This window comes from Typopeltis vanoorti, chromosome 8 (assembly GCF_054136105.1).
Source record: "Typopeltis vanoorti isolate ZY-2024b chromosome 8, IOZ_Tvanoo_1.0, whole genome shotgun sequence".
Lineage (NCBI taxonomy): Eukaryota > Metazoa > Arthropoda > Arachnida > Uropygi > Thelyphonidae > Typopeltis > Typopeltis vanoorti.
In genome coordinates, this window is record NC_143556.1 from 53,754,494 (window position 1) to 53,779,747 (window position 25,254).

At 34.0% G+C, this 25,254-nt stretch overlaps 1 protein-coding gene across 6 annotated transcripts in view; it reads left to right on the forward strand.

The window, feature by feature from the left end:
- The first annotated feature begins 16,588 nt into the window (after positions 1–16,588).
- LOC150103999 (synaptotagmin-5-like) overlaps positions 16,589–25,254 on the forward strand; it is a 115,913-nt gene continuing 107,247 nt past the window's right edge. The window contains exons 1-2 of one of the 6 annotated variants that reach the window (XM_090396675.1): positions 18,588–18,672; positions 19,762–19,849. The gene's annotated coding sequence lies outside the window, so the exon portion shown is untranslated. Of the gene's footprint in view, positions 16,721–18,289; positions 18,346–18,587; positions 18,673–19,761; positions 19,850–22,503; positions 22,698–25,254 lie in introns of those variants that run through there. The other 5 variants (XM_090396673.1, XM_090396670.1, XM_090396672.1 and 2 more) reach the window with 5 other exon arrangements.

A 25,254-nucleotide genomic window follows, 5' to 3' on the forward strand; every position in this document is an offset into this window, starting at 1 on the left:
TTGCCCCTATGTAACGCTGAGCAGGAAGTATGGCCAAGGTGTTAGGTTTCAAAAAGTTTTGGAGAAATACTCTCAAACATACTCCTGCAATTGTAATGTCATGGAGAAAGGGATCAATATGGGTGAACTATAAAGAGAGTGCTAAAAGTGTTGCAACTGTCATGCAAACCATGCCATGTAAGCTAACAGTTCCTCTTTCAGACAGCATTCAGTGCCTAAGCGATTTTTGTACCAAGTCTCGAACTCTGTACAAGTTTCTTTGTTCATAAATTCCGGCCGGAAATATGAATTTTCGAGGATGACTCCGCGATTATCCAGAGAATCGGATGTGTGAAACATATGAGGAAAGAAGCCCTTACGAACTTCTGGGAGATTGAACATGGCTGGTAGTTTCCTCAGACCCACACTAATGTAGGAAAAACTATCAAGAAATATGATGTTTAAAGGGTCATAATAGATAGCAAGTATCTTCGATCCATCAAACACTACACAGGGTTGGAAATTTTTTGAAAAAAGATATTTCAAAACAAAATACCCATCAAAACCACGAAAATTGTGTGCAATCACACGAATATTTTTGTATTTTGGTTTGACAGTCCAAAGGATCCTATCACCTCGATCCCTTTTCATGATATTCTTGACAGAAAACAACTTGTCTAGGAACTGGCCCACGCAGTTTTTACCCCAGAACTTGCGTTCGTGACTGCCGAAATCAGCTATACATAATATTGGAGCATGACAATGATTTTTATCAACCTTTTCTGTGTCAAAAAAATCATAGAAACCTGCTTATTTGAGACCTCCAATTTTTGCACAAAACACATCTGTTTTGGGTGATCTAATTTGCAGTGGTGGCAGAAATTTTCAGGTGAACAGACGTGACTTTTATCTGTAGAGAAAGTAGCCAAACACTGTCCATAACGACAGTTTTGAACAAATATTATTTTGTATGTGCAAATTCAGACAGTCGTTGCCTTGCAAAAATCTATTGCATGACTCACACAAAAGAAGGTTCTGCACACTATGCATGGCGTTTGTGTGACAATGGATGCATACATTTAGACATCTATGCATTTGTAATCTGCTGGACTCTGGGAATGTTCGAAAGCAAGTGGGGCAATAATAGATACCCCCAAACAGAGCTAGCACACTATGCACTAAATCATAGTGCTGTTTGTGATATAAAAGACAGATTTGTTTACTTGCATTTGGCCCTCGAAACACCACAGAAAAATCAGCATCTGCCAAAAAAATTACGATTTGGTATTCCAGAGTCAAATGCTTTTGAAAGGGACCTGCTTCTGGAATACCACAAGAAATGAGCAGAACCCCTGCAATTTTGTGGAGAGTTAAAGCCCTCTTTGTTTGTAACTTTTTACGATCTAACCACACTTGTCTGTATTTTTGGGCATCATCAATGTATGCAGAAACACCCAGAACAAGTGCTCAGGCTATACAAAGTTTGTCTTTGTTGGTAATTTCCACAATGGCTTTTTTATTTTCACAATTTCATACATGCTTAGCAGCATTCTTCTTTTTACATTAGTTCTTCCACCACCATTGTTACTTATATTGATAAGTATGACATCAATAACAAGATCATTTGCCAAAAGAAACTCACATTTCGATTGGGCGACAGCATAAAATGCATCAACTATCCTTTGGATATTTAATTCAGAAAGCAACATGAATGGTAAGTTGATAATGCTTTCTAAACTGGATGCACTAATGCCCAACCCAACGTGAGAAAAAGTTCCTGAACTCAATAAAGGCTGAATGATCTAATTAATCATATTTTGAAACATTTCAAAAAAACACTCTATTAGGAGGAGTTCAAGATCACGAAATCGAATTTGATACTCCAATTGACGAGTTTGATATTTGATAGAATTCTGTGATTGGCCCACCAAAACAGTATAAAAATCCCTGTAGAGTGAGGGGTCAGTAGTGGTAGAAGAGCTTTTAGTTTCACATTCAGAATATAATAATTGTGGGTGGTCACAGCTGCTTCCAGCCACACCAGCAAGATAAACACGTGGATTAACACCATGACCTGTGTGTTGCTGTTCATTTTCACTTACAGATGAATCTGTTAAATCAACTTCGACAATAACTGGTGCATGATTATGCACAATGCCGCCACTAACAAACCGAATGACTGATGATCGTTATAAAAAATTACTTTCTAGATTCAGAAATCTCTTTTATAAATAAATGTTAATCATTATAAAGTGATTTTTCAATTGCAACACTATGTGATCCTTTCACTAACACAAAGTTTACTAAACATCACCCTCAAAATCTTTCCAAAAAACCCTAACAAACAAACAAAAAATAATAATGCCTTATGGACATTTCACTTAACACAAAACCAGTTTGAAGCATTTTCATGAACATGTTTTTAATTCCATTGCAAAACCATCTTATAAACTTATATAATAAAAACTGAGACCTTAAACAAAATTACTTTCTAGATTTCAGATAAATGTTACTCATCATAAAGTGTTTTTGTAATTGCGACACTAAGCGATCCTTTCACTAACACAATTTACTAAACATCAACCCTCAAAAACACACATTAAAAAAAAAACTTTCTAGATTTCAGATAAATATTACTCATCATAATGTGTTTTTGCAATTTCGACACTATGCAATGCATTCACTAACAATTTTACTAAATATCTTTCAATATCTTTTCCCAATCAATAACAAGCATATATATGTATTCTTGATCTTCTACTCAGTTTTAATAATACATTTTAGAGAATAAATTTTAAATGACTTTAAACCGAGATGAAATATTAAATTTTAATGATAATGATACAACTAGTTTCAGCCTTTTACAGCCTTCTTCAGGTATCCACTAAAGGTATAACACAGTAATAAAAAATTGAAGTTACAAAAAACTGAGAATTACAGGCAAAAAATGCAATATATAATTGACACAAAAAAGTTGTATTTTCAAGTCATTCTATCTAACGTGCTATTGTTTGTTGTATGCATGCTTGCAGGTTCTCATGAGTGCCAGTATTGAACAACTGCAGTATGGCTGTCAGGAATGTTATAACTCAAATTGCTGTTCAAATGGGATTAAGGAGGATTTCTCTAGACTCCACAATTTTCCTTTCCAACTCATCACTACAGCAAAAAATGTTTTCGGATTTATCCCAGCAAACTGAGTGACTCTGTAGATTGTCATGAGGGTTATTAGAGAAAAGAACATGACTGGATAGCACAGATGCATGTGATCTTTTAGAGGAGATGTCTCTCTTATGCTCCTCATTACTCAGTTCAACAGATTTGTTAGTCTGTCCAAAAAAGGAATATTACAGTTGCACCATAACTTGTAAAACCTGGATATTTCAGGTTATAATGAATAGGCTTCAGATGGCTTATAAGAGAACGAACTTTAGAGAGTGTAGTGATAAACGTCCTGATGTTGTATTTTTAAAGGTCTTTAGCCAATTTATTGGAGACTGAACTAATGTAAGGTATTGAGATGCTACCTTTAAAATCAGTAGTTTCTGTAGTATGCTGCCTAGGAGGATTCAGAAGAAATTTCTTAATTGTTTTTTCAAAATATCCATTTTGTTTAAAGATAAGAGAAAGTTGTTCAATTTATTTTTGGAGTTCATCTAGTTCATTTAAAAGGGATCGTGCTCTGTGTCCTAAGGTAGAAATAGTTCTGAGCTTTTGTGGTGGAAAGATTTGAACAGCAATTTGAGTTATAACATCCCTGATAGCAAGAAAATTACAACTTTTTGTGTCAATTATGTATTGCATTTTTTGACTGTAATTCGCAGTTTTTTGTAACTTGAATTTTTAATTTCTGTGTTCTACCTTTAGTGGATACCTGAAGAAGGCTGTAAAAGGCTGAAACTAGTTGTATCATTATCATTAAAATTTAATATTTTAACTCGGTTTAAAGTCATTTGAAATTTATTCTCTAATATATATATATATATATATATATATATATATATATAATGACTTAAGGGATTTCACTTAACACAAAACAGATTGAAAATCATGAACATAATTTTTAATTTTCTATTGCAAAAACCACCTCATAACCTTATAGACAACATTCGTTAATGTATTCACCAAAAAAAATCAAATAATGTTAATATTTTCTAATGACATTGCCATAAAAATGACATAAAATTAACTTACATTTTCTACAAAAAAACTCATTTTGGAACTACCAACTTCTGAATGCATACAGATATTCCAAATACTAGAAACACAACAGGAACCACCAAGCCCATTAATCTATTTATAAAAATCAGAACCAATGGAAAGCCAATAATGACAACATGTGACATCGAATGACTTAGTTCTCATCGATCACACGAGGTCAAATTGCAAACCTTTGCTACCCAACAGTAGTGTAATCAATTCCTGTATCACCTCGCATACATTAGTCACATCAGAAATCACCAGAAATATACAACCCTGGGAAAAATTTTACCTTTGAAGAAACTGCGATACTTCTATGAAAGGAAGTGATTCGAATAACTTAGTTCTCATTGATCACATGAGGTCAAATTGCAAACCTTTGCTACCTAACACTAGTGTAAACATTTAGTCACATCAGAAAGCATGAGTAATATACAACCCTGGGAAAATTTTACCTTTGATGAAACCACAATATGTGTATGAAAAGAAGTAATTATTTATTTTACAAATGTCTAACTAATGTTCTCAATCTCTGAATGAGGACTGACTGGATATGTGTCACTCTCTCTCTCTCTCTCTTTCTCTCTCTATATATATATATATAAAGTCCACATTGAGAGATGGGAAATTACCGATCGCTGGTGGATATATTAGTCACGAAAACACAGTTTGAGTTTATACTCACCACCTTGGGAATAACAACATAGTATGACCCAATGCAAAGGAATTAACAGTGTACCAAATGGACAGAATATCTAAGGAAACAAAAGTCAATTAGCTTTTCAGGTTATTACAGAAATTTCGTTCTTTCAAGCTTGTTTTTGTGTGTTGTGCTGTGGATAAAAATGCAACTATTTTGGAATAACTATTTGCATTAAGAAGATTCATTCTGGAAAGACTGTAAGTAAATTTAAATTATCATTTGAAATCATAGATATATAAAAAGTTATTGTAAGCCTTTAAGTGTCCGTTTATTTTTAATTATTATTTTTTTAAATTCCGTTTGGTTTTTCTCTTCACAGTAAACTAAAGAAGCACCAATATCCAAACATTTGTAAACAAGATAATGTTAATTCGAAAAAGAGGTTGTCATATGCCAATAATTTTTTAGTGATGTCACCTCCAACTGATAGTGATAACTTCGGAGCAAAAAAAAAGTGTGTGATTGAAGGACACCAGAATATAATTAAATTATTCAGAAAAGCCTAATCACTGACACAATCACGACTCTGCTCTAAGAATTCCCACCCTTTAACAGGAAAGAAATACCCCAAACTGCATTGGAAAATTAGTACAGCCATCTATAGACAACCAAAGACAAAACAAGATGACAATGACAGATGTGTGTTGCCCTTGGGAAAATTACAAGATATCTTATCTCAAAAACCTCACCCACAATTCCATAGGCAAACTAATACACCATGTGATATCACAGAGAGACATATGTTCCAAGGAAATTTCCAAACACATAACGTGACGATTCCTTATCTCTAAATATCACCAACAATGCTATACGTGAACTCAACACACCACATGATGTCCCTGACAGAAGGGGGCCCCAGCGAAATTCCAAACATTCCAAAATTTATCTTATCACTATCCATCACCCATAATGCCATATGTAAATCATTTACTTATCTACAACTCATAACAATACACATCCAAGACACTGATGTTGCTTCCCCCCACATTCACCCTACCCCTATTTTGTTCATAATATCCCACCAATCACGCCATGAATCCTTATCCACTAATACCTTTCTTTCCATTCAAAACAATAACGTCACTTATTTACAGCTAACAAATGACATCACTTATCTACATCTGAAAACAACACACAACTACGTCACGATTCGTTATCTTATCTTGATCTTGATCTGGTCAGAAGTGCCCCACCAATCACAACACGAATCCTTATCTCTACCATCACCCATAATTCCATACGTGAACCACAACACAAGAACCGAACCCATTGACACTTATGCCCCCAGGGAAATTCCAAACAATCCAAACCCATGACGTCACACACACACACACACACACACACACACACACACACACACACACACACACACACACACACACACACACACACACACACACACACACACACACACACACACACACACACACACACACACACACACACACGACATCATCAAACGAACAACCAATCACGTCACGATTCCTTATCTTATCTTGATCTGGTCAGAAGTGACTACGCTACTACTAACGTTATATTTTTCATAAGGGAACTCTCGATAGGTGCATTCATAAATTACAAAAAAGAAAGCCTTTTAGGCTATTTATTTTAGTAATCTAAATCAAATAATTGGTTTCTGTCAGTTAGCATCACAATCACAATCAGAGGTAATATTATTTTTTCTATGTGAAATCAGTCCATGAAAATTTCTTATTTCATTGTCTTGATGGTGACAGAGATTTTTATCCCTCAAGACAGGTAATGTGGAGAGAGAGAGAGAGAGAGAGAAACATAGATTAGTTTATTTTTGTTTCTTAATAATTTTTTATTATAATTAGATATTATTTTTTATCATCTGCTATTAAAACATTTACTCTTAAGTTGGAAATAATTATTTCCTTATACTATTTTATAACAATGCGAATAATGCTTCAACCGTATCGTTAAAATTTTGAGCATGCACTAAGGCTTTCATATAATCCAAAATGGAATAGCTTATGGAGTTAAGGGATGAAGGTTGCAATCAAATCTCCCAATCTTAACCTTCTAAATACAACGGCTGAAATAGTGATAGTTGAGAGCAGGGGTCGGCAACCAGCGGCCCGCTGACCGCATGCGACCCAAACGTGCATTTTTAGCTGCCCATAAAAGGTTGACTATACTTATATGGCATGTGCTCGTACGTTGAATTATTTAAATAATACATTTTATAATATGAATAATAAATTTCAAATAATTTGATGATACTTCGTGATATCGTCCTGCAACTTGGCGCGAGTCAACCATGTTAGTTAACATGAGTAGGGAATAACAAAGGCAACTTCATCCGATAACAACCGAGATTTTGGCGCACTTTTGCAGTCGCGTTCCTTGGTCCGTCTTATATACAAATATTTAAATATTTATATAAATATTTAATATATAAATTAATATAATATATAAATTTAAATAATTAAATAATTATATTTAATTATTTGAAATCGAATTATTTGAAATTTGAACTTCTGCATGAGTCATGACATTTTTTAAAAAAAATGTCATGACTCATGCAGAAGTTCAAATTTCAAATAGTTAAATATAATTTTTGAAATCGGGTCATTATATTTGAAACACCCTGTATTTGTTAAAAATAATTTCAAAAATGGGTTCAAGAAAACGTAAAATTGCAGATGAAGGAAAAAGGTTTAATAATGAATGGAACTGCAAGTACTTTATTAAAAATGATGTCATAAAAGTGTTGCTGTTATGAAATAATATAATATCGGATTTCATTACGAGAATGAACATGAAAGCCAATACAAGTTTGAACTCTGAACTTAGAAAAAATCATTAATAAATTGGAAGCTTCTTTGATTTCTCAGCAAAACATATTTAAGAAGCAAAGTATTCATAATGAATCGGTTGAGTATAAGGACGTTACACAACTATCTGATAAAAAATGGATTATTTCTCTTGCATTTATGGTAGACATTACAACTACGATAATGAAATTAATTTGACCCTGCAGGTCCAAGGTAAATTACTAGCAGAACTGTTTTCTGACATAAAAGCTTTTGAAGGCAAACTATGTCTGTTGAAGAAACATACGATAGAAGAAAACCTAGATCATTATATATGTTGAAAATCTGCATCTACAGTTGGATGACAAACACAAAAGGAAACGTTTGTTGGTATCATTGAAGATTTACAAACAGAATTTTCAACAAGTTTGTGGATTTTCATAAAAAAAGGCATCGAAATGCGATTCTTTTTGAACATTTTTATTGTCGACATTGATAACGTACCAAACCAACTATAGATGGAAGTTTTGGAATTACAACACAATGAAACATTAAAGAACTCATTTTCATTAGAAAACATCCAAACATTTTATCGATGCTTACCAAAAAAATTTGATGGATTAATTAGTATCGCAAAGAAGATGATACTCGCATTTCGAAGCATATACATACATTTGCGAACAAGCATTTTCTGCCATGAGTTAAAAAAAAATCTCTTCTCGACTGACTGATGAATATTTGCATGCTTCATTCGAATTTGCACTTGAGGTTATAAAGTAGATATAGATAATCTGGCTAGATAAAGGGATATAAATAAAGGGAAAAACGATCACAAAAGTTACATTAAGCAGGGAGACACACATATAATAAATTGTGATGCATAAACTATATTACTTTGTTTTTACGTGATAATAATTTTCATTGAGTTTCATTTTCATGCTTGTTTCATATCTCGTATTTTAAATATTTCTGTGTTTTTTTAAGATTGTTATAATGAAAATTGATAACTTAAGTATTTTTTTCACTCACTATTTTCTCTTAATTAAACGCTTGCGGCCCAAATATTAAAAAATAAAAGTTGAATGTGGCCCGTGATCCCGAAAAGGTTGCCGACCCCTGGTTTAGAGAATCGGAAAATTAGACAAATGAACGATCTACATGATGATGATGATGGAAATACATATTAGGATGCGTCAATAAATCAACATCCACAGAAGTCCCAGCAATTCCTTCTGTGAAAAAATTAAGCTAATGTTTCCTCAAAGACAATTTATTGTTGAACACGCGTGATCCGATTAATTGGTTCGCAACAAATTACAACATGCATTTACAAACCGTGGTGGGAAATTCGTTTTAATTTTTATATAAGGATCTTTACTAGCTTATAAATGCTCATTCAGAGTATAATTTATTCTATCTCAAGTAAACGGTGCTTAATTGGTGGATAAATTAGTGCATCTGTACACGTAAGGGTTTGGGAGCACCCAATAATCATTGGTTGCCTGCACTTTTATCCACGATTGGTCCAAGGACTCCTTGGAGGTGTGATGTAATAATAATAATAATTTTTTTTTAAACTGTAATAATATTTTTTTTATCTTCATGCAGAGTATTTACATATATACAATAAAGTATACTATTACATTTTCTGTTCAGTACAAATGTAGAGTACAGTGATTTTTTTAAATATAAATGTACATAATTTTTTTTTCAATATCAATATCACTGCTTATTATTATACAGCCTATTTACATATACACAATTTTTTTTAAATATCAGTATCTTCATTATGCTTATACACTTTACTGACTGTTTTGTTACATAATTTGCATTCTTTGATTAATTATAAGGATTATGTGTAGATGAGTGAGGCTTTTTAATCCCACCTACTTTGAAGCTTGGGTTAGCTTTTATGAAGAGAGTGGGATTTAGACTTCACTATTTATGTTGTTGTTACTGTTTATGGATGGGATGTAGGCATTGGATGCTGGTGATTTGTGATGTGTATATTAGTGTTCAGGGTATATTAGCTTTGTTGGTATATTTTCCAGAGTTCGTGTTTTAATGTTCTGTAGTTATCTATGTGTTTTAAGTTTTTTGGTAGGTTGTTGAGTTGCGTGGGTATCTGATGTGATCTCACAAAAGAACCGTATGAGTTGTTTACGGGTATAGGGATGTAGAGAGTTGTTGTAAGTCGTGTTATGCGATATGTGTTTCTGTTGTTTCGATAGGTGATGTTGAAGTAATTCCTTGTTAATATCATGTCGTATTTCAGGTTTTTAATGCTCAGAATTCTGTGTATCGCCATGTGCTTGTCGGATATTGGTTGTTGCGTATAAGGTGTCCAGATCACTGTTGACACGATTTTCCAGTGTAGTGTTTCTAATTTTGTTAGGTGGCTGTTTGATGTATTTGTATAGACTGTTATTCCGTATCTGAGTAGGGTTTCGCAGATACCGTGATATAGGAGTTTTTTTTATGTCGGGTGGAATAATGTCTTTAACTTGGAAGAGTTTTGCTGCGATGATCCGGAGTTTGGTGTGTAGGTATTCTATATGTTTTGTCCATTTAAGGTGGGAATCTATATAGAGACCGAGGTGTTTTGCATATGTTACAGGTTTGATTTCGGGACACAGGCAGGTATTTTTGTTGTTAATGCAGCGGTATGTGTGACAGTGTATCGATAGTGGTGCGGGGATCATGATTCTTGGGTTGTGTATTATCAACATCTGTGTTTTCGTGCCGTTGATTAGAATTGCGTTTTGGTAGAAGTATGTTGTGATTTCAATATATTCAAGATTCGATATTCAAGATTTTTCAATATTTTTAATGTTGTGATTTCAATAATAACAAGGGATATAAGTGGCTGTTAAATCATATTTCTTCAGAATTCTTGAAATTGGTTCCGTTATGATTATTATTATTATTACGGGCAACTCCAAGGAGTCGACAGACTCATCGAGGGAGGCCCTAACATCATGTCAAGAACAACTATTCGTCTTTCACACAGTATCTATCATACCTCGTCTTAAACTCATTCACGGTCATAGCACCCATAACAGACTCAGGCAGCTTATTCCACTTATTTACCACTCTCCAAGTAAAGAACATAGCTCTAACACCCCTGTTAACCACATTTTTGCCCAGCTTCCATGTATGGCCCCTAGTCCTCCGCCACCAGTCCTATTCTCAAAAATATTATTATTATTATTATTATTATTATTATTATTATTATTATTATTATTATTATTATTAATAAGTGGTATTCATTGACCTAACAAAAGCATTTGACACACTAACACATAAAACCTTGTTAACGAAACTTACCCATATCGGAATTGGACGTCGTCTACTCCAGTGGTTTAAAGCATACACGAAAAACAGAAAGCACATCATACGTATAGGATCAGCACACAGCAAAGAGGTACATGTAACCTGTGGAGTACCGCAAGGAGCTGTCCTATCTCCCATTCTATTTAACATATACATACACGACATAAGCCAACTCCCCCTAAAAAGTAAAATCTTCCAGTATGCAGACGACACTGCCATAGTATCCATTCACAACAATGCAAATATCGCTTACAAAAATATGCAACACGACATCAATCAAATCACTAACTGGTTAACCGAAAACGGCATATATATAAACCCTGGAAAAACAAAGCTAATGATATTCAAAAATCCCCAAACCCTGCCCATAGAAACTAAATATCTCACTATCAAACATTCATCCTCCTATACACAAAGTGCAGAACCTAAAATCACAACCATCACACAGGTGAAAACAACATGCTATCTTGGACTTCACTTCGATGCTGATCAAAGTTGGAATAGCCATACAAACTACCTACATACCAAGCTTAGGATAACAGCAAGCAAACTATACAGATTAAAAGACATTGCCCCAACCCACATAAAAATACTAATCTATAAAGCATTATGTGAAAACATTTTAAGATATGCAATCATATCATACACATTCTGCGCAGACTACAGACTTAACAGGCTACAATGGTTGCAAGGTAAAATTATAAAACTGATATCCTGGGAACAACCCACTCTTATGCAGGAAGCACGGACAAAACACAAAATATTTAAGGTGAAACACTTATGCCACTACACAGTCATGTTAAAACATTACTACAGCTCAACATATAGAGTAACCAGAACAACATATCAAATAACAAGACTACAGTCAACAAACTACATAACATATAAGTACAACAATCACCACGGCACAGCCACCCGAAACTTCTATGTACCTGACATGATAAACAAACTGCCGTTCGACAACAGAAACCTAGGAACATACAGAAAGCTGAAACAGGCACTATATAAATATTATAGCGAGAATGAAAATTAGAGCAATTCCTGTTTCTCTCTCCCCCACCACACACACATGCACACACACACAAACCTATGGCAACCCCTCCCTCTCAAAAACTATCACTACAAGAACACAAAGAAACAAACACACCATGTCTAAATCCAACCATATTTGCACAAAAAAAAAGAAAAAAAAGAAAAAAAAGTTAAACTGTAATAGCAGTCGAAGTCTTTCAAGCACGTACCAACAAACAGTAAAATCAACACCTGGCTTGTGACCAGTATAGGAACACAACCATGAAACCACCACCCTCTGTCATCTATTATTTTCCTCAGATAAGCTCTGCTAAGCTTCGAGGAAGAAAATTACTAACTTGCAAGTATCTGTTATACACACTTGTAATGCGTTATAAATATTATATATATATAATTACTACAGCAACTATGTATGCAATTCATCTGAGACATAAAAAAAATAATAATAAATAAATAAAATAAATAATAATAATAATAATAATAATAATAATAATAATAATAATAATAATAATAATAATAATAATAATAATAATTATTATTATTATTATTATTTATTTTATTTTATTATTATTATTATTATGTATATTCTAAAATCAAAAATTCTGTATAATCCTTATTGTAAATACTATAAATATTATTATTGTATGTAACTTATACTGAGACATAATAAAATGTTTTTTTAAAATATTATTATTATTATTATTATTATTATTATTATTATTATTATTATTATTATTATTATTCCGGGAGACTCCAGGGAGTCCTTAGACTCATCGAGGGAGGCCCTAAACATCATGTCCACACAACTATACGACATTCTCACAGTATCTATCATACCTTGCCTTGAACTCGCTCACCGTCATAGCACCCACAACAGACTCTGGCAGCTTATTCCACTCATTTACCACTCTAAAAGTAAAGAACCCAGCTCTAACACCCTTGCTAACCACACTCTTGCCCAGCTTCCATTGGTGTCCCCTAGGTCTCCTACCACCAGTCCTGATCTCAAAAATATCCTCTGAATAAATCCTATAGAATTCCTTTAGCAATTTGAATGTCTCGATCCTATCTCCCCTTCTCCGCAATATCTTCTGGATTAATCTTATAGTAACCTTCAGTAATTTGAATGTCTCAATCATATCACCCCTTTTCTGCCTATCAACCAATTTTTGCTACCCACAAATCTTCAGTCTGTTCACATAATGTTAATTTCACAGACCTGCCACCTTCTTGGTCACTCGTCTCTGGATCCTCTCCACCTCCTCCCCATCAAGAAGAAACCCTGTCGCCCATATCTGGGCACAGTAGTCCAGATGGGGTCTTATCAGGGCTCGATATAGAGGAACAATAACTTGTTTGCCTCTACTCGTTAAAGTATTTTTCAGTAACCAAGTGATTTGATGAGCTGTTTTAGCCACTTTTGCAATGTGCCCCCTAAACTTCAACTCCCTATCCACCAACACTCCCAAATCCCTGGCCTCCATCAATCTCCTGGAGTATGGTTCTACCAATGTGATATATTTGTGCTAATCTTTTCACTCCAAAATGCATAACCTTACACTTTGCCACATTAAATTGACATCCATTTTACTTAGCCCAGTCCTCCAAACTATCCAAATCACCCTGCAAAATTTTGACGCCCTGTGCACTCACAATTGCTCTACCCAACTTTGCATCATCAGCATACAAGTGAACACTTCCTCTCAGATCCTTTCTTATATCGTTAATGAACAAATTCAAAAGTAGTAGTCCAAGAACAGAACCCTGGGGCACATCACTAGTCACAAGCCGTCTTTTGGACGCCACTCCTGAATAAACCACTGTTTGGTATCTCTCCATCAACCACCCTCCTATCCATCTCACCAACCCTATATCCATCCCCATCTGCTCCAGTTTACTGATTAGAGTATCCTATCAAAGGCCTTGGCAAGGTCCAGTGAATCACTGAAAACCCATTACCCTTATCCAGTTCAGTCGTTACTGTGTTATAAAACGTGAGAAAATTACTGAGGCATGATCTACCCTTCACAAAACCATGTTTTCCCACATATAGTATCCCATTTTCATCTATCCAATCCTGTATTCTTCTCTTTTCTAGTCTCTCCAAGACCTTGACAATGATTCCTGATATGCTAATCGGTCGGTAATTTACAACAGCAGTCTTGGAACCTCCTTTATACAGTGGAACTATTTTCCCCTCTTTCCACGCACTCGGGACTAACCCAGACCAGAGACTCAGATTAAACAGAATGGTGAAGGGTACTGACAATTCTTTAGCCGCTTCACGTACGACAGGAGCTGGTATACCATCCAATCCCACAGATGTATTGACATTAAGGTTTTGTAATAGATTACTCACCTGCACCTCATTCACCAAAATTCCCGTATAAACTTTTGGTTCATTTATTTCTGCAATGTCACTACCTGGATGATATACTCTTGCAAAGTGCTCGCTCAGTAATTGAACTATATCAACTGATTCAGTTACCTCCCTACCATCGGCATTCTTTAAAATCATCCTGCCATATACATTTTTTCTTCTACTTGCAACATATCGATAAATCAAGTTCCTTGTAACTGTAATCTGCCGTGCTTTGGTGAAACAGGACGCTCTATAGAAAAAAGAATACAAGAACATCAATCATGCATTCTTCATAACAAATCCGATAAGTCTGGATTGGCACAGCACGGGATAGAGATAGGCCACAACATTCTCTGGTCCAAGACTCGCCTTCTATAAGATGTCGCTATAAATTCGAATGCCTATTCATAGAGAGTGCTCAGGCCTTACTTCAACGCCCTAACTTGAATCGAAATGACTGTATATACTTTTCAAAAATATGGGAAAGTTTAATCCGGATAACACACTAAAGTTTTTTTTTTTTTTTACATTAGTCTAAAGTTATTTTTAATTGAATTTATAAATTAAGATTGTTATATGAATTGTGAATTAATACCTATAATTTAATCAACATTCTGATGAAATTCACCTCTCTTTAATGCTTAGCAATGTAACAATACGCGGCTCGTTGGCAAACATTAAAATATTCTTGTGTTAGATAACTTATTTATAATTCTTAATTTAATGTCAGACGTGTCTCTCAAGAATAAATATTTATCATTTTTATTTACATTATCGCAATATTGAATTCAGAAAACAGAAACCACGTTTCAATTTATTTATTTAATCAATACATTTCATCTGCTTTATTTCAAGTCGCCAACGTTCATGTGCATGTTCTATACAATACATGCAAAAATAACTTATGAGAAATTTATAGCACTGAAGAAGAGGTAAATCGATACTTTATAGCTATACAAGAGTTGACAGTTGAGTTGTTTCATGTCGAACAATAAGAAAAGTATATAGACGCAAAGTGACATACCTCACTCACCCGATATTGGCTTCTTTAGTTGTCTTGACAACAGTCGTTTGCTTTTGCATTTTACCTATATTCATAGCTAGAGTAGTGCTGTGAATCGAGAAATATTGTTTCTTTATACTTTAGTCTACAAAAGCATTCCTAAGGAGAAAATGCAATGATAAAAAATGTTAGCAGACTGAATATCATCATAACACACACACACACACACACACACACACACACACACACACACACACACACACACACACACACACACACACACACACACACACACACACATATATATATATATATATATAATTAATAAATATATACAAAACGATCGTACTGCTGCGAAATCCCTAATTAACATCAGCAGTATTTTTTTTAATTTATTTATTTTGTGTGTGCGTGGTAAAATATTTTCTCTTATTTCTCATTTCTTTATTTATTATTTAAGAAATAAATTGCGATTCATATTCAATCTTCAGTTTACTTTTGAATGAGCCTAATATTTTAATATTATTCTATAAATTAAAATTCTAGTTTGAATTCTTATAAACTATAAACTTTGCAATGATTACAAATTCATATAACTATTTATATATAGTAGAAAGAAACAAATAAACACTTTTAAGAATAAAAGTATGAATATCATCATTTGATTTTTTCTTAGTACGTAAATATCATTTTTAATATATATAAGCACGTGAATGTCATTTGGAAGTTTATTATTGTTGTTGTTGTCGTCGTTCTTGTTTATTGTTGCTGTTGTTTAACGTATGAATCTAATCACACCTTCCTCACAAAAACTCAGTTTTGATGACACTACTTTGTTTAAAAAGTCACTTATAATTAGCCAAACCGTGAAGAAAACATAACATCAGAGTTATAAAATCATATGGAGAGAATTTGAATTGGGTAGGATTACTGTAAAGTAATTCAAAATTCACCCTACAGCGGTGAAACTGAAAGAATAGCGTTGGTCCTTTTGTAAACAACACCAAGGTTATATAAAAATAACTGTTGTTCATTCAAGTCAGATCTTGCTTTACATGCAATAGTGAAGGTAAGCTCTATCATTCAACACAGCATTAAACTATTGCATAGCTCAACACTATGATCCGAACAGCTTGTTTTTTGAGGCTGCTGAGGAAAAACATCCTATTAATATAAACAAAGTCGATGAGATGAAACTATCAAGCATCAAGCATGTGGCAAACAGCGCCACACGAAGAAAGATTCACAGTTTCGGATCGCTATTGCAAGATTATCTCCTTAAAAAAAAGCTAACCAAAGCGCAACAGCCTATTTTTAGGTAGCATACGGTATGTTTAATTTATGTTAATATATAGGTGCATTTATGGTGTATGTTTACTGTTGTTGATGCCAGTTATGACATTCAGCAAAACGTCTGGATTCTGTACCGTTTTCATTTAATTAGTTATTAAACTAATTATAAACACTAACTTGTTTTTAAGTGGTTTCAGTTCTATTTCCTTCCCCAAACATGAACGAATGATTTTTTGGTCACTCAGACGTGACTTCCCATCTTCCAAATCGACTGATCATCGAAAATATTATCCGCTCATTTGTCTGAACTATGAACTTTATCAAATAACGTGTAATTCTATCATTAGATTCAGTTTCAAAATGATGTCACACTTTTGTTCGGGGGAAACTGAAGAATTTGGGAAAAGTATGACATAGAAAAGAGGAAATAATATAATTAATAAATTCGTATTTATTACCACGATTTTGTGACCCCATTTTGAAGAAGAAGAGGAGAGAAACAATGCATACTTCCTTTCTATCTGAAACTGGAGGAAATCGCCATATTGTTAAGGATGATTCGTTCCCCCCCCCTCCCCCTTCTCCCTCACATTCACCTGTTATCACGAACCCAGGATTCTACACCTGATAATAACAAGTATTATTTGTTTTATCAGATGAACCCTGAAATGTTAAGAAAACGAACAATCCTTATTATTATTATTATTATTATTATTATTATTGTTATTTTTTTATTATTATTATTTTATTTGTATGTTTTATTGTTAGTAACTAAGCTGCTAATATCAAATGTTGCTTAGTTGACGACAGTATCTCTGTATCAGGAATAGTTTGCGATATCCATTGGACGAAGAACTTAAATGTGCACAGAAAGATTTTGGTTTCACTTCTGCTATTATTTCAATCCTGATACTGTAGGATGTCTATACCGTTATTTTATCTATGGTAGACTCCATAAAAATTTAGTCCTTTGTTTTTCACCTAAACTTTGATATTGCTGTCTCTGGTGAAGTGTGTATGTATGTATGTGTGTTTCAAATGGCGTCATGGTCTGGCACATTGCTCTCTTCAAGCTTTCACCTGGAGCAATTTAATCAATTTATTGCGCGATTAAAGATTGTGGATAGCTATGTAGGTGGACATTCTAATAAAAAGAAAAGTAGAAGACAGATAATAATCCCAACAACTTATCTATTTCGATCAAAGTTCCTTAATTTTTAACTCCTACTTGTGATATTTTTCGGAAATCAATAATGTTTCTATCAAACATATACTGAGATTCTAAATGTAGTAAAAGGATTTGAAACAACACTTCATATAAGTCTAGTCAAACATCTTGCGAAATCAGGTGATTAACCATTATATTTTACATGGATACATAGGTTATTAAATTTTTATTTAGATCTATTAAGCGTCTATAAACTTGTAATGTACGGGAGCAACACATGATATATTGAAGCAAATTTATTAACTAAACCTACTATATGAATATTTCAAAAAAAAAAAAAAGTGGAAATGTAGTGGAAATGTTTACTAAAATTTATGCGCAACTGGATAACAGGCGCGAGTCAGATATCGAAATTCCAATGTATGTGTGTTAGGCCGAAAACAAGAAGCAAGTTATGGAATATTGAATAGCAACACAATAACTTTTGACCAGGTGAAATGAAATATTAAATTCTTAAAAAAGAAGATGCTGAGTTTGCATTTAACAATTATTATCTGTAAAAGTAATCAATTATGATCGGTTTCACAATTTAACTTGATGATGTACCATACTGATGATAGTGCAGAATCAAACACCGATTACACTGCCACCTGATCGATACATCCAGAACCTTTTATTGTCATGGAAACATGAAAGCACTACATCGCATTTGTCTTGATCATCAACAAACAAAACTATGTTTTTATACTGACTGATTTTCCCTTTCAGTCGTTTCTGACCGTAGGTGACTTTGTAGGCATTGCTCACAAAGCATTCCTGGTGAGATTTTTACAGGATAGTTTACCATTGCTTTCCCCAACTCCCCGAATTGAATCCGGGCTCCGGACCGGCATACTGCTGGGACGTATTCATCACTATAATCCATGTGTGCTCACGAGGCCGATTTGCCTGTTCTGCGGGACGAAAAATCCGAGTTTCCTGGTGGAAAAAACCCCTACCGCCTATGAAACCGGCTAACTCACCTTTGATCGAAAGAGACCAGATAAAGGTTCCTCATGTCACTGACAGGAATCGAACCCAGTTCTTTCCGACCAAATGGCTTCGTCTATACTGACTGAGCAACGGAGGTTCTTGTTTTTACGCAGAGAAATAATAAGCTGACAATTTATGAATCTTCTGCTAACAAGGTTCTCAATTTCAACAAATGAAACATTTTTGTAATTAAGAAATTAGTGAAGAAGTTATTATAGGAAGAAATATGGAAGTGATTACAGACAATCAAGTGCGTTTCCAGTAGCATTCTTATAATTTTTTTTCGCAGTACTCTCACTCACGAAAAGTTGTAAACCTATAGTACACAATTTTTTTTAATATAGTTTTATTTATTTATTTATTTATTTATTTTTTATGTGGTTCGGAAACCCTGCTCTAGTGCCCAAACATTAAACTTTTTCAAGCCACTTCTGGTTTCCAGTAAATGGGACGATGGTTTCACACCGAGCGTTATCTTCCACTTAAGGACATTTACAGATCACAGACATATACTTGTATGCCCACCTTCCCGGGATTCGAATCCTCAGCATGTTGGTAGGAGAGGGGATACGTTAACCACTCTGCCTGCTAGGCTGGCCAGTTTACTTGTTGTTACAAACAACAAGTAAACTGGATTTTGCATGTAAACAAGTATTTACATGGTTTCGGACTGTTTTGCAAAATTTAACACAAAAATTTGTCGAAATGAATTCAAAATTGAAATAACTCGGCAAAGTTTATCAGAAACCTTAAGCTGGATTGAATTTCATTAGCTTTCATCCAGTCACATTGCAGTTCTTATTATTTTGAACACGTTATATACAATTGTTTTGCCAAATTTTTCCCTATAATGATTCGACACATTTTACACTGCAGATCATAAATACCAAATTTCCTATCATCCATCAATGGGAAACGTTTTATACTGAAGAACAGACAGACGGCGAACGAATCTGATTGGTTCGTAAGTATTTTGCGAAATGCACTAATGCCAGTAAATGCAAAATTTTGTGAATGAATGAATCGATGATTCATTCTCGTATATATATATGAGAATATAATAACAATAAATTTTATTACTACATCTTACATTCAAAACTGATATCTCTTTATTAAATTTCCTTCATTAAAATCCAATGAATTTTTGCAGTTTTGATTTCCATTTCTATCCTTCATTTTAAACGTACAGTAGGTTTTTCAACGACACTCTAAACACTGGTTAATTTAACGGGCAAGATAGGTGGATAGGTGGCATATGACTGGTTAGTCTGTAGCTTTTCAGTATGCAATGGGTATCGAACTGGAAGATCAAACTGCATAATTTCCTTTTATTGCACACGCGTTAAGAGCGTTTCACTCGAAGGAGGTTATTTTGAGAACAGAAATTCTCCTGTCAGGAGTTAGGAAGTAAACACTGTATTTCAATGCCTTTTTAGATATTCAAAACTACTCGTAATTATATTAATACCTTTGCAAAGTGGGAATAATAAATAAATGTTTTTACTTGCTGTTTCCGAAATGTCTTACAAAATTGGGTTAGTGTTTCTCATTACTATCTCATCTGCTACTTTCTCATCGTTAGAGCATTCTCAAAACACATTGTAAAAACATCAAGGTGTTTACGAGTTGATTTGGCGTGTATTACAGGACTGAGGACTATTGATTGGGTGACTGAATCACAAGTTACTCTGACACCTTTGGAAGCAAATGACAAAATTTCCCCTCACTATTCGATACTTTGTATTATTTCTTCCCTAAATGATTATACGGTAACTCAAGAAATGGTTGAAAATTCAAACGCGATAATACTCTCCCTAGAAAACTTACATATTGTGTTAGTTCAGTACATTTTTCTTAATCGTTTCTTTTTCTAGTACGTGCACAAAAATTCAGAAACAGTTTCAACATGAACTCGTTGAAGTTTCCTTTATGTTCACTCCTGATAAAGAAATCCTGATATAATTAAAACCTTACCGATATCTCTCGAGGTTCACCTCTTACTTGAAAAAATTTCACAAGTAGACAAAGGAAAAAAGAAAAGTTAGTTCCGCCTACTTTCTCTATGGAATAAAAGACGTTGAGGAACTTTTAATTTTTTTTAACTTTTATTTATTTTTTAAATTTCCAAAATGTTTGCATCACTTTTGTGAATTACATTTCGATAAATAACCTGAAAGAGTTACGATTTTGTCCCGATTATGCGCATATACTTTGACAACAAAGATTTCCAATACTGATTGCATTCTATCCATTGCATCACAAATCTTATATTTCAATATTGACCCGGAAATTTTTATAGTGTGAAATATTTTTGAATAACTCAGATATTTAAAATAATGAGAAGTAAGATATAACAATATCTGACTAAGGACAGGAGATATTTGTATATTATGACCAGTTTCTTCTTTTGTGTAAAGAAAGAGGAATGACTTTGGGCTCGAGAAATCCAGTTTCCTGAGAAACAATGACATAAATCTCCAATCTTTATCTGAGACATAAATCATCATTCGTTGATTCAATGAATGAATTCATTCATTCTTTGATGAATGAAGATTCGTTCTCATAAAGCTCATAACGTTCATCACTTTAATTGTAAGGGTTATAATTCCAACTAATCCCGAGATTCCAACCTATACTTATTCAGGACAAATGTCAATAAGCTCCTTATACTATTATCGCATAACACTAATATTCTATAAATTTCGAAAACGTGTTTATACATTTCTGTTAAATAAATAAATAAATAAATACATAAGAGGCTGAGAAATATGCAATGTTCGTGAAGCGATTATGAATAAAGTGCCCTGTTTTTTTTTTGTTTTTTTTTTAAATGGATGCAGTTATCTCTCAAATTCGGATATTCATTTAGAAAGTTTTCAAATATAAGAACCTAAACTACTCTTTATCTAAATTTGGTACCATTGAAAGCTATACTAATTCGAGTTCTAACTGTTTTAGTATATAAATTCTCAGCAAAAATATTTCAGATCGATTGATGGGCAGTAGATGGCGTTGGTGCAGATGATGATGGTTGTTGTAGTTGGTGGATTGATGGTGGAGATAGAAAGTCGTAGAGTAGTTGCCCACCCTCAATGAGTCTTTGGACTCCCTGGAGGTGTTATGTAATAATAATAATAATAATAATAATAATAATAATAATAATAATAATAATGGCTAATATAAACAAGTAGTTAAAATATTAATAATTAATATGAAAAATGTAAAAATTGTTGAAATGATATAATAATCAAAGAAATTTGTGTTTAGAGTGACTCGTATTTGTAACGAAAGGTAGTTCGTTACACAAGACGAAAGTATTTCTTTGCCACACAAACAGCTGGAACTAATATCAGTCAGGTGGTCATGTACAAAGAGATAAATACGCATTGGTACTGAAGTTTTTCGAATCTCCTTCTCGAGATGTAACTGCTTAGACCAATTTATTCATTACATTCTGGCCTCTTCCATTCTGACCCTCATTGGCAACCTTTGGTCACGTGCCACTACTCTTCGAACAACTGGTATCCAAGAGCGGCAGGCACTGTTTCTAACAGACGCTACGATCGCAGTCTGTCACTAGTGACCGAACGTGTACAGCGTCCTGTAGCGTTGTTTATCAGCTGTTTGCTTAAACGGGTGCGTTCAAGGTTGTCTTGTTGCCTGATAGCAGGTGACACAGACAACAGCTTCTATCTGACACCCCCAATGGGTTCCAGTAACTTCTTTTGAATCCATTCAGATGCTAGGACCAAGAAGAACTTGTTAACGATGTAGCATTTTGAGGAGTGCTGTGATCTGACTTGGAAATAAAGGTAAGATATTGATGGCTTCATGAGCTTAGAAAGGATGCTTTGTAACATATGACATTGCTAACTGATGGACAGTTCATGTAAATAGACGATAATATTTTTATGTAGAAAAGCTTTTTTTATTGTTTTATTTGTTCCAAGCACAAATGCGTAAACAGCTGTGAAGTGATAAAAGTCACATAGAGAGAGAGAGAGAAAGAGAGAGAGAGAGAGAGAGAGAGAGCATTAAAGCGGAATTGCGAGCCATATAGATCTGAATGGAAAGTAAGTGAGGAAGTGATTTTTTTAAATTTTTTATTTTGGGAAGTATAGGCAAGGCTAACAAAATCTTAATTAATATCATACTCTAAATGTATAGGATATAAGTTAATGTTTCATATATTACGACATGGTTTTCATATATGTCAATAATAGACAATGTACAGCGTTGGAAGAGTTACATTTCTGTTACAAAAATTATTTTGTACTTTAATTATATATATGAAGCTATGAGTTTTTTTTTTGTGTGTGTGTTTGATAACCATAAACCATATTCCTTACAACTACCAATGCCAAAACGTTTTAATGCTAGCTTTGCAGTACATACAAGACATACACGTGCCATTCAAGCTGTGTATGTGTGTGTGTGTGTGTGTGTGTGTGTGTGGAACTACTCTGTCATTATGATGTCCCCTCCCCCGATTTAATTTTTTTCTGAATATATTTTAATTACTTTTGGTGATTTATTATGGATTCGTAATCGGATTTCAAATTTTATAATTGCTATGTAATATAACCTATCATGGACCTATTTGTTTATTTGGCGAAGGGAAAACACACTTTTGTCCACTTCTAAAACAAGCCTTCTTAAGTCTACTTGGAACATGCTTAATTGAATAATACCTTTCGTCAATGATGAGAAAATAGAATCCAGACTTCTTTTCTAGCTAACGGATTTTTGACACTATGAAGATGACTTCAAAATATGTTATTTGTTATTTCATTGAATTTGTTTTATTAAGTGTGATTATCCCCATTTATCTGTATCATTGTTTTCAATGTACATGCGAAATTGTAGGGAGGAAAAGCAGAAACAAGAGGCACATTCTGAAGAAATTAATGCAATGACGATTATGTGCATTTACTACACAGAACTAAGTTAAAGGAGTTCACTAAAACTATCTGAAATCAAACAGTTCAACAAGTACTGAAAAGAAGAATTTCATTCGTTAGGACATCATGGGAAATAACATTTGTTATATTAATATATAGGAAGTAAGGGGAGCTGCATATCACAATTAGCGGCTAAGGACATCACTTCCAAACCAGACTGCAAAGTAAATTTAGATTAAATTCACTCAGTTTTTTTTTTCTTTATTTAAGACCGCAAAGCTTTATCCTGTTTCCTAGGCAACGATTAAAGTGACACTTATTTCGGTCGCTTTCATGTGAGCAACTAACAAGCTAAGATTAGACCAACATAATATGCCTTCTTCTTTTACAGCATACGGTAACCTTTGTCGAGACATTTGCAGGTTGTCAACACCATGTGCTATACGGGTAGTCGAAGGTTACATGTAAAAGCCATTACCGTGTCCTTTCTGCACTGATTGAAGTTATGGAGTTGATAGCACGCCTGTTGAAACGTGGGTGGCGAGCCGACTCATGACAGGAAAATTGAAGGAATAAGATGCAGTAGGGGAAGGAGAGAGGGAGGAGAGACCTAAAAAGGAGGAAGAAAGAATTCGAGCATAAAAGATAAATGAAATATATTGTTAAATGTATTTCATTTAACACAGCGACGGCAAAAGAAAATACAGACAGGAAACGTGTGTGTGTGTGTGTGTGTGTGTGTGCGCGCGTGTGTGTAAGAGAGAGAGAGAGAGAGAGAGAGAGAGAGAGAGCGGGATTTGGTAAAGAAAGATAAACCAAGAGAGAAGGAGAAAGAAAAAAGAAAGGAAAAATAAACAGTGAACAGAAAATTGATGAGAGAGAGAGAGAGAGAGAGAGAAAAGATGATGGAGAAAGTGAACAGAAAGTTAATAAGAAAGAGAGTGCAGGGAGAATATTACAGAGAAAGAGCGACAGAATGAAAGAGAGAGGCTTGTTTTTTTAATGATATTTTATTAAAATTTATTTATTAAAGAAAACGTAGAAACATATGCATGAAACTTTCTGATGCTGGTACAACTTTCGGATTCCCTTCTATATATAAATGAATAATCTTATTAACATTCATGTTACATGGCTGTTTATTCATGTTTTGGAAGTGAATGGACACTATTCTTTTTCCTCTGTAGATAAAGAATCTTTTTTTTTCTCTGATTCTTGCGTCACTCACCAGATGTTTTGGACATTTTGTTCGGATTGTGAAATTCAAACTCGTCATCGCAGATATAATTTCTATTACCCTCTTTCCTTCAAGTATTTTCAGTGACGTCGATGTGTGGGAAGATTCTGAAAAGCAATGGTGATAGACATTTTGATAAAAAAAATGCAAGTACACTGTGGTGGTCGTTTTGAATTGTTTATTCGCATGGCAGTATTCTCATCAAGATTCGGGTTGTTTGAAATGAAGTGG